Consider the following 15904-nt stretch of genomic DNA (forward strand, 5'->3'; position numbering starts at 1 on the left):
TGGACAGCAATGCAATTTGAGATCAGATGACTTGAACTGACTTGACGTGTCATGATGTGTGGACAGTATGAATGCACTTTGACGTGACGTTACCGTGATGGATAGAATGAAGTGGCCTTTACAGTATTCTAAAGGCACAGTGTCATATATGCGATGAAACAGAATACTTACTGACGAAACTCACTTCTGTAGCATTGCATTATCTATGTAAGCAAATGAACAAACAATTCGAGCACATGGATGCCAGCAAATATCCATTCAGTAGCAGTTGCTAGTGGATGGGACATAATGACAGTGAGTGAAACGGAATGGCCGAGCGGTTCTAGGCGCTACAGTCTCGAACCGCGCGACCGCTACGGTCGCAGGTTCGAATCCTGCCTCGGGCATGGATGAGTGTGATGTCCTTAGGTTAGTCAGGTTTAAGTAGTTCTAAGTTCTAGGGGACTGATGACCTCAGAAGTTAAGTCACATAGTGCTCAGAGCCATTTGAACCATTTGAAACGGAATAGGCTTGAACTTTTCGGAAAATCATGACAAGTAACTATTCATAGCATCAGTACAAGTTGACCATTAGATGTCGAGAATGTTGGTGAAGGTGGAGGCAGCGGCAAAATACAAAGCATGTGGAAATCTATCATTTAAGGTTCAAAGTATTGATTACATCCTGATCAGTGGAAATGAATGGCTCAGATTTATTAGTTAGACATATGAGTTTTGCCATCTGGCCACTTTCCACCTGGATCTTAATCCATGAAATAGCTCTATATCTGGTCATGACTCAACACCAAGTGACTGTTTGATGTTCGAAAGGGAAAAAACTTGCAAGCTCAGTGATGCATCCACAACGACAGAAGATTGCCTTAGCGTACTGATAGAACAATTTGAAAATACTGTATTAGACCCAGTTGCGGCTTGTAATTAAAGACTCTGAAACGGAGCCACCCCAAAATGTATATTACAATAAATTTCTCTATAACATATTACAGAATTTAAATTATCAGAATGCATTTCACTTACTTCTCACACGGATTTAAATAATGCCTATCGATGAATTTGGAACATTTGATATGTGATGTCATGTGGTGATGTGACTCTTCAAGTGTTCCGAGTGGATATGTTGTAAATAGTCTTCATGGGTTTACCGCTGGATGATGTTGTGCAAATTCCACAATATTTCCTCTGACCAATTGTCCTACATCTTCAGGTGGTTCAACCTTGCTATTGGCCATGTACGACTGACAGTATTCCTTCGTCGACGCCCCTGAATAAAGAGGACGCGCGCGAAAAAGCGCAGGCGCGGAAATCACACTTACGCAAAGACTTCCAGATACATGACGCCACACTCAAACGTCCTCTGCCAAAAACTGCACAGCTTCCCTCCTGCGCATGTGCTATGTTTATTAACAGTGCAGCCAGATGTCACTCACTAAAAAAACCATGTGATGTCTTTCGAACAGGTAGCAGCTCGTCTTAAGGCTGAACCTTGAAATCCCACTTAGCTCCATGTAGCAGATGTTTGGGGATGTACAGCTCTTATGGGCGTCCTGGAGGCTCTGGTATTTCAGCCTAAGGGTGTCCTACCAACCTGCACACAATTTTCATGTTCCACTGCTTATATCGAAAGGGGATGAACAGAGTTACTAAAACTCGCTGTCGAATCCTTGTCTCTACATATCTCTCTTATGTTTTGACGCGTCTTTAATTGATGTTTAGTATTATTGTTTTAATATTTTTATTGTTTCTGTCATCGGCTATTCTGTCCACCGCCAGAATAAGTTTGCAGACGTCTCCCCAAAGTGCACAAGCGTACGATAACGTAAGTATCACCACCTAGCGAGAGTTCCATTACTGATTAGAAGAAAAATCGGCGAAATATACTCCTTGAATAATCTTGGCTTTTGTGAAATATGTCCGGTTACTATAGTTTCCTCGTGACTGTGGTAACGTGCATTATTAGTAATTTTCTGTTTGTGAGTGTATTAAGCGTGAGTGTAGCGAGTTTTAATTTCTTGTTAATAACAGCAGCATAACACGAGTTCCAAAAATAACACAGCATGAATGCAATGCGCAATTTATCAGATAAAATTTTGGAACATGCGGTTAGGATAAAAGTGAAGGAATTTGGTGCATCCAGTTTCTATGTAAACAAGAATGAAGAACAAAAACAGAGTAAATCGAGGCATGCGTATACATGCAATTTTAACAGAGAAATGTACAATGCAGCTGAGTGGTTGTGTGCAGTATATCCCTTAAAATGCATATTTTTGTAATCCACAAAAGTAAACAATGCAAAACAGTCTGTACATTTCCATGACTGTTGCTCAAGTCAGCCATTCACAGCACAAGATCCGGAAAAATCACTATTTCGTCATGCGAACTTAATAAACACCATGGTTTGAGTGCACAAAACATTAAACATCTGAAGCTTAGAAATGAAAATACCAAAAACTATAAACATGCAACAAAGCTAGCACACACCGCATTAGAGATATCTCCAAAACGTCTCATTTAGTACGATTTGTTGTGGTAAACAGTTGCGAAATATGACTCCGAGGGATAAATGCCGGCCGCTGTGGCCGAGCAGTTCTAGGCGCTTCTGTCCAGAACCGCGCTGCTGCTGTGGTCGAAGGTTCGAATCCTGCCTCAGGCATGGAAGTGTGTGATGTCCTTAGGTTAGTTAGGTTCAAGTAGTTCTAAGTCTAGGGGACTGATTACCTCAGACGTTAAGTCCGATAGTGCTTAGAGCCATTTGAACCATTTTTGAGGGATAAATAAGCTATCTATAGATGTTATCTTGGAGTTAGCTCTCGATGTTATTTAGTAGTTGATTACGAAACAGAAAGAAGATTACAGCATTAAACGTTTGGCTAGAGTGTGATATTGCCCTCTCCCACTTCCCATCCTGAAATTTTCATTGTGTTGACAGACTGACCTGTAGTGTTGCCTGGGGTCTAGGTTAGTTCCGATTGATAAATGTCACAGCCTTCCCCAGTACACAAGCTGCACCTGGTTAGAGCTGTTGACAGTTTCGTGTGCAGCTTCCAGCTTCTAGCTACCAGCAGAAGTAAACCCCTCTGTCGCCACCTGTCAACAGCCACAATCTACTGGCAGAAACTCCATATGACCCTAACTCTTCCAAAGACAAAAACATTTTAAAAATTTGAAATGGTAAACAGTCAAAATATGGCTGTCAGATCAGCTTCCTCTCCACACAAGCAGCCTGGAAAATTCTCGAAAGTGGCTGATCCACCAACGTGACTTTTATCCAACATGGCATACAAGATTAACTCCCTGCCACACAAAGCTGCTTCATCAGAACAGAGATAATAAGCCAAACACATTAAATTAGATCACATATTTTAGTTCCTTCCACTAAACATTTTTCAAAATACTCCGACTTTTGAAAATTTTTATAATGCCAACACTATAAACGTGGCAGTAGGCCAGGAGCTTAAATCAAAGAAGACTTAGACTGCTCAGGGTGAGAGAAGAGCTTTAGAAGAACAAGATGCTCCCTTGTCTCAGGACTGGTAGCCAATGCCTGTGTTCTGTGATTCTCCAAAAGCTTGTAACTCACTGGATATGCTTATTTTGCGAATTACAATGCACAATACGATAGTTGTCACAACACTACCTGGTCTATTTTTTATGCAAGTCTCAATTTTCTGGCTATCAAGCATCATTAGATTTACCATACTTACTCAGATTCATTATTCTAAAATCCACATGTTCAATGTAAAAGATATTGACTACAGAAAAGCTAACTGGCAACTCTGCTTCCATTATGCCTGGCGTCATATCTCCGCTACATAAAATCTCCAGCACTCTCAACAGGCATGGCCTCGCCCTTGGTCACGTTGTCTTTCTGTAGCTACTTTCCTTCGTTCTGTTGCACATTCAGTCGTCACAATGAAAACTTTTTACCTTAAAACCAACACTCTAAATCAAGCTGACTACTCTCAGCTTCATGGACGAAGTCAAGGCCATAAATATAAGATTAAAAAAGAAAATAATAAAAGTTCTCATTAACTTTACTGACGAAACAGTACTGAGAGAATTTACCAGTAGAAACATTTTGTAGGTTCTTGACGACTAGATCAATCTTATAAAAAATAAAAAATTACTCGTTAACACTCGCATTTTTTATTTTCCATAAGACTCATCTAATGATTGAGAACCTACAAAATGTTTCTACTTTCCCTTTTACCTAATAGTAACATAATATAGTTATATAAAAATAACTATAATAAAAAATCGTTTATTTTATATACATTTCCATAGGTGAATGTAATGTAATTAAATAAATTAGAGAATTAACTTATTTTAAAAAACAATTTTTAAAAAGGCATTTTTTCAACTTTTTGTTAGCCCCAAAAAAATGTCCTATTTTTGACTTCTGTGAAAAACGCGTTATTAAAAATTATATTAAAGAATAAGGACATAAAATTATTTACTTTCTGCTTTAGCAGCTATAATATTATATAGATGAAGTAACTATGATTTCAGGGTCTACATTTTTAGACTCTGCTTTTTTAAAAATCTAAATCGGATATGTATGAAATTGACTTTACTTTCAGCTACTTTCTGAATGTAAGTAAAATAATTAAGACAAAAGTAAATTACTTTAAAAATTTTACATTGTGAACATAAATAAATTAATTAAAATAAATTAGTTAACAAAGTACGTTTTTTAAAAAAATATTTTTAATATTAACTACAAATTTATTTTTGTAAAAACTAATAAAAAAATTTCTATAAAAATGGGGACTACTTTAATCAAGAGGCTAAATGATTTAAGTATTTCTAAAGAAATTAGAAAAGGAAATGAGCTAGAGATAAAAGTATTATATAATATTACAGATTGTGAATATTTAAATACTAGATTCGAAAAACAACTTCGTCTAGAACTTAATAATGATTTTAAAGATATTTTAACAAATAGATTTTCTAAATTAATTGACAATTTTGATTTTGATATAATTAAAAGAGGACAAATGAAATTAAAATATAAAGTAATGATGAAACTTAAAAATAGAAATTATGAATTTCATCATATAGAGTTCGCAATGAGATTATATAATTTTGAAACTATAGCTAAATGATTTATTTTTTTATAAATCTAATAAAAATTTTTTCTTATACATGGAGAACCAAAACAAAATGCAATCTAAAGGAAAAGATACTTATGAACAAATTGAGGTATGTGAAAAAGATATTGATTGTCCTATTTGTTTACGCGATGAAAATAATAATCAATTTGTTAAAACAAATTGCAATCATATTTTTCATAAAGAATGCATTGAAGAATGGTAAAAGGAAAAAGAAAATTGTCCACTTTGTAGAACTATTATTGAAAATGAAGTACCACAAAAAATTGAAATAACTGATATTAATGCTATATTTGATGCTCAAGATGAATTTTATTATGGTGATTATGATGATGATGATTATTGGTGATGATTATTTTTAAAATAATTGTATGAATAATATAAAATTAAAAAATAATGTCTTATAATTCTAATAATTTTTTTTCTAAATGAATGGAGCAAGTGCCAGCTGAAACAGGCTTAAGACTGCATCAAGTTCAACAAGATTGTTCTGTGAAAACTAAGTTTTGTAAATATTGTATTACAGAGAAATCAATTGATAACTTTACTTTACAAAAATACACAAAAGATGGTTATAGAACTATATGTAGACCATGTTTAAATAAATATCATCTAGAAAATTACAATAAAAATCGAATTCCTTGTATATGTGGAAAAAGTGTTGCTAAATATTATTTCAAGGATTATGTAAGACAAAACGCAAGTGAAGAACACATGAAAATGGAAAATGAATCTATAATGAATAATGTTGAAGTTATCACTGAAGGAAAAAAGAAATGTAAAATTCGTCAAGAAATTAAAGATTTAAATAAATTCATCAGATAAAGATAAACAATAATATATGTAAGAAATGTACTTTAGAATATATTAAGAATAAGAAAACTTTAACTTTAAATAATATCCCCTTATGATAATTAATTATTTTATAATACTACTTATCCAACAATTTAATAATTATCATTTTATTAATAAAAACAATTTCTACAAATGTAATGAATCTTTTTTTGTAATAAGTAGAAGAACAAACTAATTGATTGTTAAACTAAATTGTAAACTAATTCTTTTAAAAACTAATTGGTAGTTAAACTAATTCTCTTTTTGATTAATTATTTATTAAATAATACTCCTTATCTAACTATTAAATAATTATCATTTTATTAATAAAAATAATATTTAAAAACCTAATAAATTGTTTTGTAATAAATAGAAGAGCAAACTAATTGATTGTTAAACTAAATAGTAAATTAAATAGTAACCTAATTCTTTTAAAAACTAATTGGTAGTTAAACTAATTCTCTTTTTGATTAATTATTTATTAAATAATAATCCTTATCCATCTATTAATTAATTATCATTGTATTAAAAAATATTTTTTTAATTTTTTTAAATAAATATAAGAGCAAAATGGAAAGTGTCATTGTTGCTGATATAGAACACCTTGCTAATCAACTACAACAATTTCGTGTTGAAAAACTTCATGAACTTTCTAGAATAAATAATTAATGAGGATATTCAAGTTTACGCAAAGATGATTTACTTTGATTTATTATTAGCAATCGTTCAATTATTGTTAGAAATCATCCAATTATTTTTGGAAATAATAGATCTGATCATAGATTTGAGACTGCTTCAGTGGTTTAAGTGAAAATAATACAAATATTGTTGAAAATATGACATATGAGGTAAGTGAAAATCATAAAAATTGTGTAACCTTAGTAAGTAAAAAATATGAAAATACTGTTAATATTTATATACCTGAAGACGTAAGTGATAATCAAACAAATATTATTAAAAATAATAAAGTCAAAGTAAGTGATAATCTTAGGAAAAACAATTAAAAGCATTTGCAGACAGATTACAAATTAAGAATTTAGAAAATAATATAGATGTACTCCATTATAACCATTTCTTAAATGCAGTAAAAACAAAAACTTTTAAGATTGTTAAATACTATTTGAAAGTACATCATGGTGTAAAGATAAATTTTAATTTATATTGTGAATATAAACTACAAACAAATTAAAATTGGTTTTAAAAGTTTAACATCTGGCGCTGCACTGCAAATTTGTGTATATATAAAATATGAAGAAACACTTTTTATTAAGTCGGTTTCTTGTAAGTTTTTTTGTACAAACTTTGCAATTGATTTTAAACTATTTTCCCGGTAAGATAGAGACTTGAAACTTTAACCTTGTTCAGAACTGAATGTTACTGCATTATTAACTCGCTTTCTTTTCTGGTGTGTGGCGCAGAGTAGGTACTTGGTGTAAGAACTGGATGACACTGCAATATAAAGTTCTCTTTCAAGTCTGGTGTGTGACGGAAGGTATGACGGAGGGTATTTTGTTTTTGGATCTGTATGTCTCTGTTCAGTATAAATTTTGCAGTTGTTTTAAAATAACTTCCTGATAAGCTAATGACCTGAAAATGTCAACTTAGGTCAGTCCTGGATGACAATCCAATATTATCTCGCTTTTTCTTTTGGTGTTTGATAGAGAGTAGGTGCTAGGTGTACCATTGCTACTTCCCTGTTTTATTATTCCAGTCGCGAATGTTTCTCACTTAAACTGCTAAACTTCTGTGTCAGCTCGAGTCTTTCTAGTTTTCACATCTGCAGTCTTCTCACGAGAATATATTGGCTGAGTCATTGAATTCTACCACATGTCCTGTGGAAATCGCATCAAAACGTTTGAAATCAACTGAAATAAATTCACACATGCAAGACTAAAAATCAGAAAATAACTAACTAAATAGAAAAACTTTTTAATATAACATGGTTTTAAAATGGAGTTATAAATATTAAATAATCTCTCCTAGCCACATACAGATTCCTAAAGCCATGCAGATAGTCCTGAATATTTGTGCTTGTGAATTATTTAATAGCTTTAACACTACCTGTAAAACTGAAAATGTGCACATGTTAACTGGTGATGTAGTTTTCTGTACAAAACTTATACCATCTTCACAAATATATGGCTGAATATTCAAATGATTTTGCATTTGTGGATATCACCACGCATATCCTATAAAACAGAATGGAAACTGTCGCTTAACCCAGCGAAAATCCTTTCTTCTTCATATATCGTTAAGGGAACCATTGCACTCAACTTTGCATCCTCACCTGGGGCTGCAATACATCTGAATTTCCCCAGATTGTTTGTAGTTCTGTTACTGTACAGAGATATGTCTGAGGAATTTTTATACAACTGTATAGGGTAAACCTGGACCTTTTTTCATGTCTGTAAAAATTCGATTGACTGGAAAAAGGTTGTGATAAATTATCAACAAAATCCATTAAAGGTGGCCCTAACTGTAGATAGTTTCTTCGTTTTAGTCTATCAGAAATGCAGTGGCAAGCACCCTTAGCTGCTCTAATACGTGGATACATTATGTTCCAAAATTGTCTTTACAACTTTGGTAAAGTATATTTCAGAAATGGGAATAGGCAGAAAGGTCCAGTTTGCAGCATTATCATACAAACCTAAAACTGTTTTTTCTTATTTTCTCATGTTAATTATTGACTGACTACCCTCCAGCTGTTGGCAAACTGTGTGGAATGGTTTGTAGAGTCAAGGTTGGACACACAGGTCTCGTAAAACGCCATTACATTTTTTCTTTGGAAGGGACTTGCACAAACTGTAAGCTTGTATCAGAGCAGGAATAGCACAGTTTGATAAGGATATAAACTAAGCTGGATATGGAACTGGAATATCGCCTATAATGCGCGTCATTTACGACGGCGGCCGAGTTTAGGTTAGTTCTGCGCATCACAAAACACAGTCAGCCAATGAACAGAGAACGACGTTGTCAGAGCTCAACTGCAGTGCAGAGCATGGACGAGTGTCTTCAGTTTTAGAAACGTTCAGTCATAAATAAAGTAACTGAGCACAAGCAATGTCTTGATAGCAGACTTTCTTTTATAGAAAGTTTGGAGAAAGCATTCTTTATAATAATTGCTTCATATTCTATTAATTAATTAAACCAAACAAGCAATAAGCCTCCTAATTCATGTGATAGCAAGGAAAGGTGTTTGTATCATTCTCACGAACCGCTTTTTCGCAATAAAGAACAGCCCTAACTGTTTATTTCGTATTTTACTTCGACGAAACGTGAGTAATTCATAGTCATACCAACAGTGTTTGTCGGTACTTTGCATGCTATTTTTAGGTCCTCCAGGAGTCCCATTGAATGCTGAGCTGCGTTAGTGTAATGGTTAAGGTGTTTGGTTGCTTAACAAAAGGTTCTGAGTTCAAACCTTGTTCGGATCCAATTACTTTTTTTATTTAAAAACAATATCGAAGTGTCTTCATGAATTTTATTCGTTTGAATGTAATTTTTTGAAATTTCTAGTGCTTTGTCTCTTCATCATATTCATAATAAGTTTTCGGTTTTTCTAATTTTGTCCTCCAATATTTATTTCTCAGCCATTAAAAACAATGAAAAGCACACATAGAATATTCATGTTATCTGTTTTGTTTGTATATCTTCTCTTCCACAATCGCTGTTTTACTATTTATATTGAGATATATTCTTTTGCGACAGTACTAAAAGTACTATTTAGAGCAGAATTTCGGCTCATACGTTGCCGAGCTACTTGATTGTCTGTCGCAATTCTTTGCTTCGGTGCTTTGGCAACATCATCATATTCAATGTTTTCGTCGACTGATCTATGTTCTGGCAAGTATTTACTGTCCATTGTGACAAACACAAATTGTTTATGCACTGCTCCTCACTGTTAATATATTTTAGTTTCTATGTTTTATTACGTCCACAATTCAGTTTTGTGTACTTCGTCAAATTTGTTTTAATAAGAACTTTTTAGGAAAAAGCGATATGACTCTCGTATAAATAAAACTTTTATTACAGTCGCGAAAGATGGAATATTTCTCAATATTAATTATGACACCTATCTGGTACTTAAATGGGATATAGTTATACAGTAAATTTTGTATGAAATTTAGGTATCTTGTCCACATTTCATTCTCAACATTGTGGCAAATAAAATCGACCATGCAGAAAGTATGTGCTATGGACTTTTACCTTTGCAAACTTTTCAAAATTTCATGCCATGGTTTACTACATTTAATGCTGCACAATAACTGCGTTGAACATCGAAAAAAAAAATTAAGTCATTTATGGGGGGAAGGTATCAGTCAAGAAGATGTGTAAAACTCAAATTTCTGGGCCAAATAGTTTTTGTGAAATCGAATGACAAGTGTGTCAAAGCAGTCGGAACCCCATGTGTCTGCACAGGCGAGCAGTGCATTGATGACAAAATCGCGCACAGTGCGGAATGTGGGAAGCACGTTTGTGTAGCAGCGAAAGGGTTAATGCAGCCTTGGTGGCTTTACTTCGTAAACTGTGCGCTCCCCCCTAAACTAAGTTTACGAACTATACTATACTACGGTGCTGCTTCTCTTGGCGCGTGCATCGTTTGCAACTGGCAACGCAGCAATCTCCCGTGTCTGGGTGGGCATGCACGAGCCACCAAGATAAAGGAATTGAACTATAGATAACCTATGTGCAACAGATAGAGCACGCTCTTCAAGTGATCACCCACCCGCCCCCCACCCCAGTCCCTCCTTATTTCCTGACTGTAATGATTACTCTACCTCTCTCTCGAATTTTTTAATAATTAATTTAGGCCCGCTGTTTATCCCAGATTAACAATTATGAAATGATTTATCCTGAATTGTATGTTCAGTTTACCAGTATTGGTGCACTGTGTGATCAAAAGTATGTGGACATCCCAAAAACATCCGTTTCTTATATTAGGTGCCTTGTGCTGCCACTTCACATTAGGTGCCTTGTGCTGCCACCTACTGCCAGGTACTTCAAATCAGCGACCTCAGTAGTCACTGCACATCGTGAGAGAGCAAAATGGGGCGCTCCATGGAACTCAGGTAATCCAAATGTGGTCAGGTGACTGGGTGCTATTTGTGTCATACATCTGTACGTGAGATTTCCACACACCTAAACATCCCTAGCTCCACTGTTTCCAAATGTGATAGTGCAGTGGAAACATGAAGGGACATGTACAGCACAAAAACGTACAGGCTGACATCGTCCATTGACTGATAGAGACTGCCAACAGTTGAAGAGGGTCATAATGTGTAATAGGCAGACCACCACACAGGAATTCCAGACTGCATCAGTATCCACTGCAAGTACCACGACAGTTAAGCGGGAGGTGAGAAAACTTGGATTTAATGATCGAGCAGCTGCTCGTAAACCACATATCACGCTGGTAAATCCAAAACGACGCCTCGCTTAGTGTAAGGAGCGTAAATATTGGACGATTGAACAGTGGAAAAATGTTGTGTGGAGTGACGAATCAGGGTATACAACGTGGTGTTCCGATGGCAGGGTGTGGGTGTGGCAAATGCCCAGTGACTGTCATCTGCCAGTGTGTGTAGTGCCAACAGTAAAATTCGGGGACTCTTTTTTTAATGATGTAGTCCTGTTTTTCATGGAGAGGCCTTGCACCCCTTGTTGTTTTCCGTGGCACTATCACTGCACAGGTCTACATTGATGTTTTAAAAACCGTCTTGCTTCCCACTGTTGAAGAACAATTTGGGTATGGCGATTGCATGTTTCACCACGAAAGTGCAAGGTCTGTGGTGCAGTGGTTACACGAACATAACATACCTATAATGGACTGGCTTGCACAGAGTCCTGATCTGAATCATATAGAACACCTTTGGGATGTTTTGGAACTCCGACTTCGTGCCAGGCCTCACCCACAGACATCAGTACCTCTTCCCACTGCAGCACTCCATGAAGAATGGGCTGCCATTCCCCAAGAAACGTTTTAGCACCTGATTGAACATATGTCTGCGAGAGTGGAAGCTGTCATTCAGGCTAAGGGTGTGCCAATACCATACTGAATTCCAGCATTACCAATGGAGGGCGCCATGAACTTGTAAGTCATTTTCAGCCAGATATTATAGTTACTGGTAGGGTATTTTCCTAAATGAATAATGTATGGAGCAGTGACCAAACACAGATTGTTGTAAAAACTATGAAAGCAATGTAAGTGACTAGAGTGAATTATTGTGAAACTTAAGATGATTGTTTTCATAAGGCTGTTAAAGAATGCAAACATGGTGAAGAAAATTTAGAGCTCTGCTAAATACTGTATGGCTGCTCATACTCATTAATCAGCAGTATATGTACCCCGGTACAGGCAACAAAGATTTTTTAAAATCTCTTGATTTGGAACCAAAGTTATAGTTTTGTTGCTTTCCCTACTTAAAAATTTCTTGATAGCAAACCAAGTCATATGTATTGTTAATTTCCCCATTTAAAAATTTATATATCTACAAATGAAAATTTCATTCACTTAAAAAATCTAATAATTTTTTTAATAAATTATATATCTGAGGTTGTATATCCATGAATCAAATTTTTATTTATTGAAGAAAATGAGAATAAATTATTTTCTTTACAAATAAGCGCTCTAAGATTGTGTTTCTCTATATCCAGAAATCAAATTGTCATTTACTTAAAAAATAAAACCAATGAATATTTCTCTTTATAAATAAACTCTGTCAAACCTTGACTATCTATATCATTGCATGAAGCATTCAAAGGTACATTTCAACTGTACACATTTTTAAAAATGAAAGTTCAAAATTTTTTCAATATATATAAAATGCAAAGGTCTCGAGTTCGAGTCTCGGTCGGCACACGGTTTTAATCTGCCAGGCTAAGCCATGTCTCCGCAATATCCTAGTTCTGTAAGGTTCGCAGGAGAGCTTCTGTAAAGTTTGGAAGGTAGGAGACGAGGTACTGGCAGAAGTAAAGCTGTGAGTTCCAGGCGTGAGTCGTGCTTCGGTAGCTCAGTTGGTAGAGCACTTGCCCGCGAAAGGCAATGGTCCTGAGTTCGAGTCTCGGTCGGGCACACAGTTTTAATCTGCCAGGAAGTTTCAAATTATTGAAACTCATGAAAAAGCAATTGCTAATAATGATCCTAAGATTGATCCATTTGAATTAATAAATATTAATTTTATTCTAGCTGATGGAATTTTTGTTTAACATAATGATCATTTTCGTATGGAAACTAATATTATTTCTTCATTCAAACAAAATGTTGAATTTGGAGGAGCAATAATCTATGAATCACATCATCCTACAAATACTCCAATTTTTTATGCTATTCAAAATTTAAAAATTACTATCACTACGAAAATGATTATTTGATTGACTTCAGTGGTGCTTATGTAACAGTAATTTTAAACTGAGTTAATAAAGTTTTTTCCTAATAAATCATGAAAAAATTGAGTTATCAATTTTACTTGTTTCCTGTTAATGAAAAAACAAATATAATTTAACTCTTCATATCAAGGAAACAGAAGTTATTATTATTATTGGTGGGAGTTGGATTCATCGTAATAATTCTCAACTTTATATGGCTTTTTATGTTTTTCACACAGATAGAACAGATTTTTCGGCAAAGTATGGTAAATCGAATATTGAACTAATTGGTAATTACATTTTACAATTGTTTGAAGTTATTACAGTCAAAAGAGGAAAGAATACTTTATCTTCAATAGAACATTTTTAATTCTTCATCTCATGACTAACTTCATCTCTTTCAAATGAGTTAAATATGAAAGGATATATTCTTAACATTGGTGAAATTAAAAATAAACAAAGTGAAGTACTTTATCCATTAGAATTAATTGGTGGATTTTTTTAGGATTTTAAAGAAATAATTTGGAAAGGAGATTTAACAAGAAATTTTACTTGGAGTTCAAGAACAGATCAAGAAAATTCTATTCTGCTTTGTAGTATTAATAATGGTAATAGTACACTTCCAAAAGAAGGTTAAATTGTTGTAAAAAGTATGAAATTCATGTTCCTATTGTTAAATATGAATCAGTACATTGACTTGAACTAGAAGAAGATAGACTGAGAAATCCGAAAATTTTTATCTTTGAACTACAAACAATAGAATTTGCTGGATTAAATGGGAAAATAAATTTTGAACTACACTCCTGGAAATTGAAATAAGAACACCGTGAATTCATTGTCCCAGGAAGGGGAAACTTTATTGACACATTCCTGGGGTCAGATACATCACATGATCACACTGACAGAACCACAGGCACATAGACACAGGCAACAGAGCATGCACAATGTCGGCACTAGTACAGTGTATATCCACCTTTCGCAGCAATGCAGGCTGCTATTCTCCCATGGAGACGATCGTAGAGATGCTGGATGTAGTCCTGTGGAATGGCTTGCCATACCATTTCCACCTGGCGCCTCAGTTGGACCAGCGTTCGTGCTGGACGTGCAGACCGCGTGAGACGACGCTTCATCCAGTCCCAAACATGCTCAATGGGGGACAGATCCGGAGATCTTGCTGGCCAGGGTAGTTGACTTACACCTTCTAGAGCACGTTGGGTGGCACGGGATACATGCGGACGTGCATTGTCCTGTTGGAACAGCAAGTTCCCTTGCCGGTCTAGGAATGGTAGAACTATGGGTTCGATGACGGTTTGGATGTACCGTGCACTATTCAGTGTCCCCTCGACGATCACCAGTGGTGTACAGCCAGTGTAGGAGATCGCTCCCCACACCATGATGCCGGGTGTTGGCCCTGTGTGCCTCGGTCGTATGCAGTCCTGATTGTGGCGCTCACCTGCACGGCGCCAAACACGCATACGACCATCATTGGCACCAAGGCAGAAGCGACTCTCATCGCTGAAGACGACACGTCTCCATTCGTCCCTCCATTCACGCCTGTCGCGACACCACTGGAGGCGGGCTGCACGATGTTGGGGCGTGAGCGGAAGACGACCTAACGGTGTGCGGGACCGTAGCCCAGCTTCATGGAGACGGTTGCGAATGGTCCTCGCCGATACCCCAGGAGCAACAGTGTCCCTAATTTGCTGGGAAGTGGCGGTGCGGTCTCTTACGGCACTGCGTAGGATCCTACGGTCTTGGCGTACATCCGTGCGTCTCTGCGGTCCGGTCCCAGGTCGACGGGCACGTGCACCTTCCGCCGACCACTGGCGACAACATCGATGTACTGTGGAGACCTCACGCCCCACGTGTTGAGCAATTCGGCGGTACGTCCACCCGGCCTCCCGCATGCCCACTATACGCCCTCGCTCAAAGTCCGTCAACTGCACATACGGTTCACGTCCACGCTGTCGCGGCATGCTACCAGTGTTAAAGACTGCGATGGAGCTCCGTATGCCACAGCAAACTGGCTGACACTGACGGCGGCGGTGCACAAATGTCGCGCAGCTAGCGCCATTCGACGGCCAACACCGCGGTTCCTGGTGTGTCCGCTGTGCCGTGCGTGTGATCATTGCTTGTACAGCCCTCTCGCAGTGTCCGGAGCAAGTATGGTGGGTCTGACACACCGGTGTCAATGTGTTCTTTTTTCCATTTCCAGGAGTGTAGATACTACTAATTACGATAATTCTCCTGAATGTGGTATGCCTTACTTTATTTACGTTGTTTTCCAAACTAATTGAAAAAATAATCAGTTAACTCATTCTTCTTCATTCAATCTTGTCAAATTACAAAACATTTATGTAAAAAAGTGAAGAATTGAAGTTTATCCTCAAGAATTATGGATTCTTTATCCCCCAAATTACTTTTCAAGAGTTTAAAATGCTTATAGATATTCTAAAAGAATAACAAAAGGAAATAACGATGTAATTGTAAATCCATGAGAGATTGCAAGGCACTCTCACTTCTGATTCGGTATAGGAAATATGATCCACGGCGATTGACTTCATACATTGTGATGAATGGTAGGCAGCAGATTATGGTCT

This window comes from Schistocerca serialis, chromosome 4, assembly GCF_023864345.2.
Source record: "Schistocerca serialis cubense isolate TAMUIC-IGC-003099 chromosome 4, iqSchSeri2.2, whole genome shotgun sequence".
Lineage (NCBI taxonomy): Eukaryota > Metazoa > Arthropoda > Insecta > Orthoptera > Acrididae > Schistocerca > Schistocerca serialis.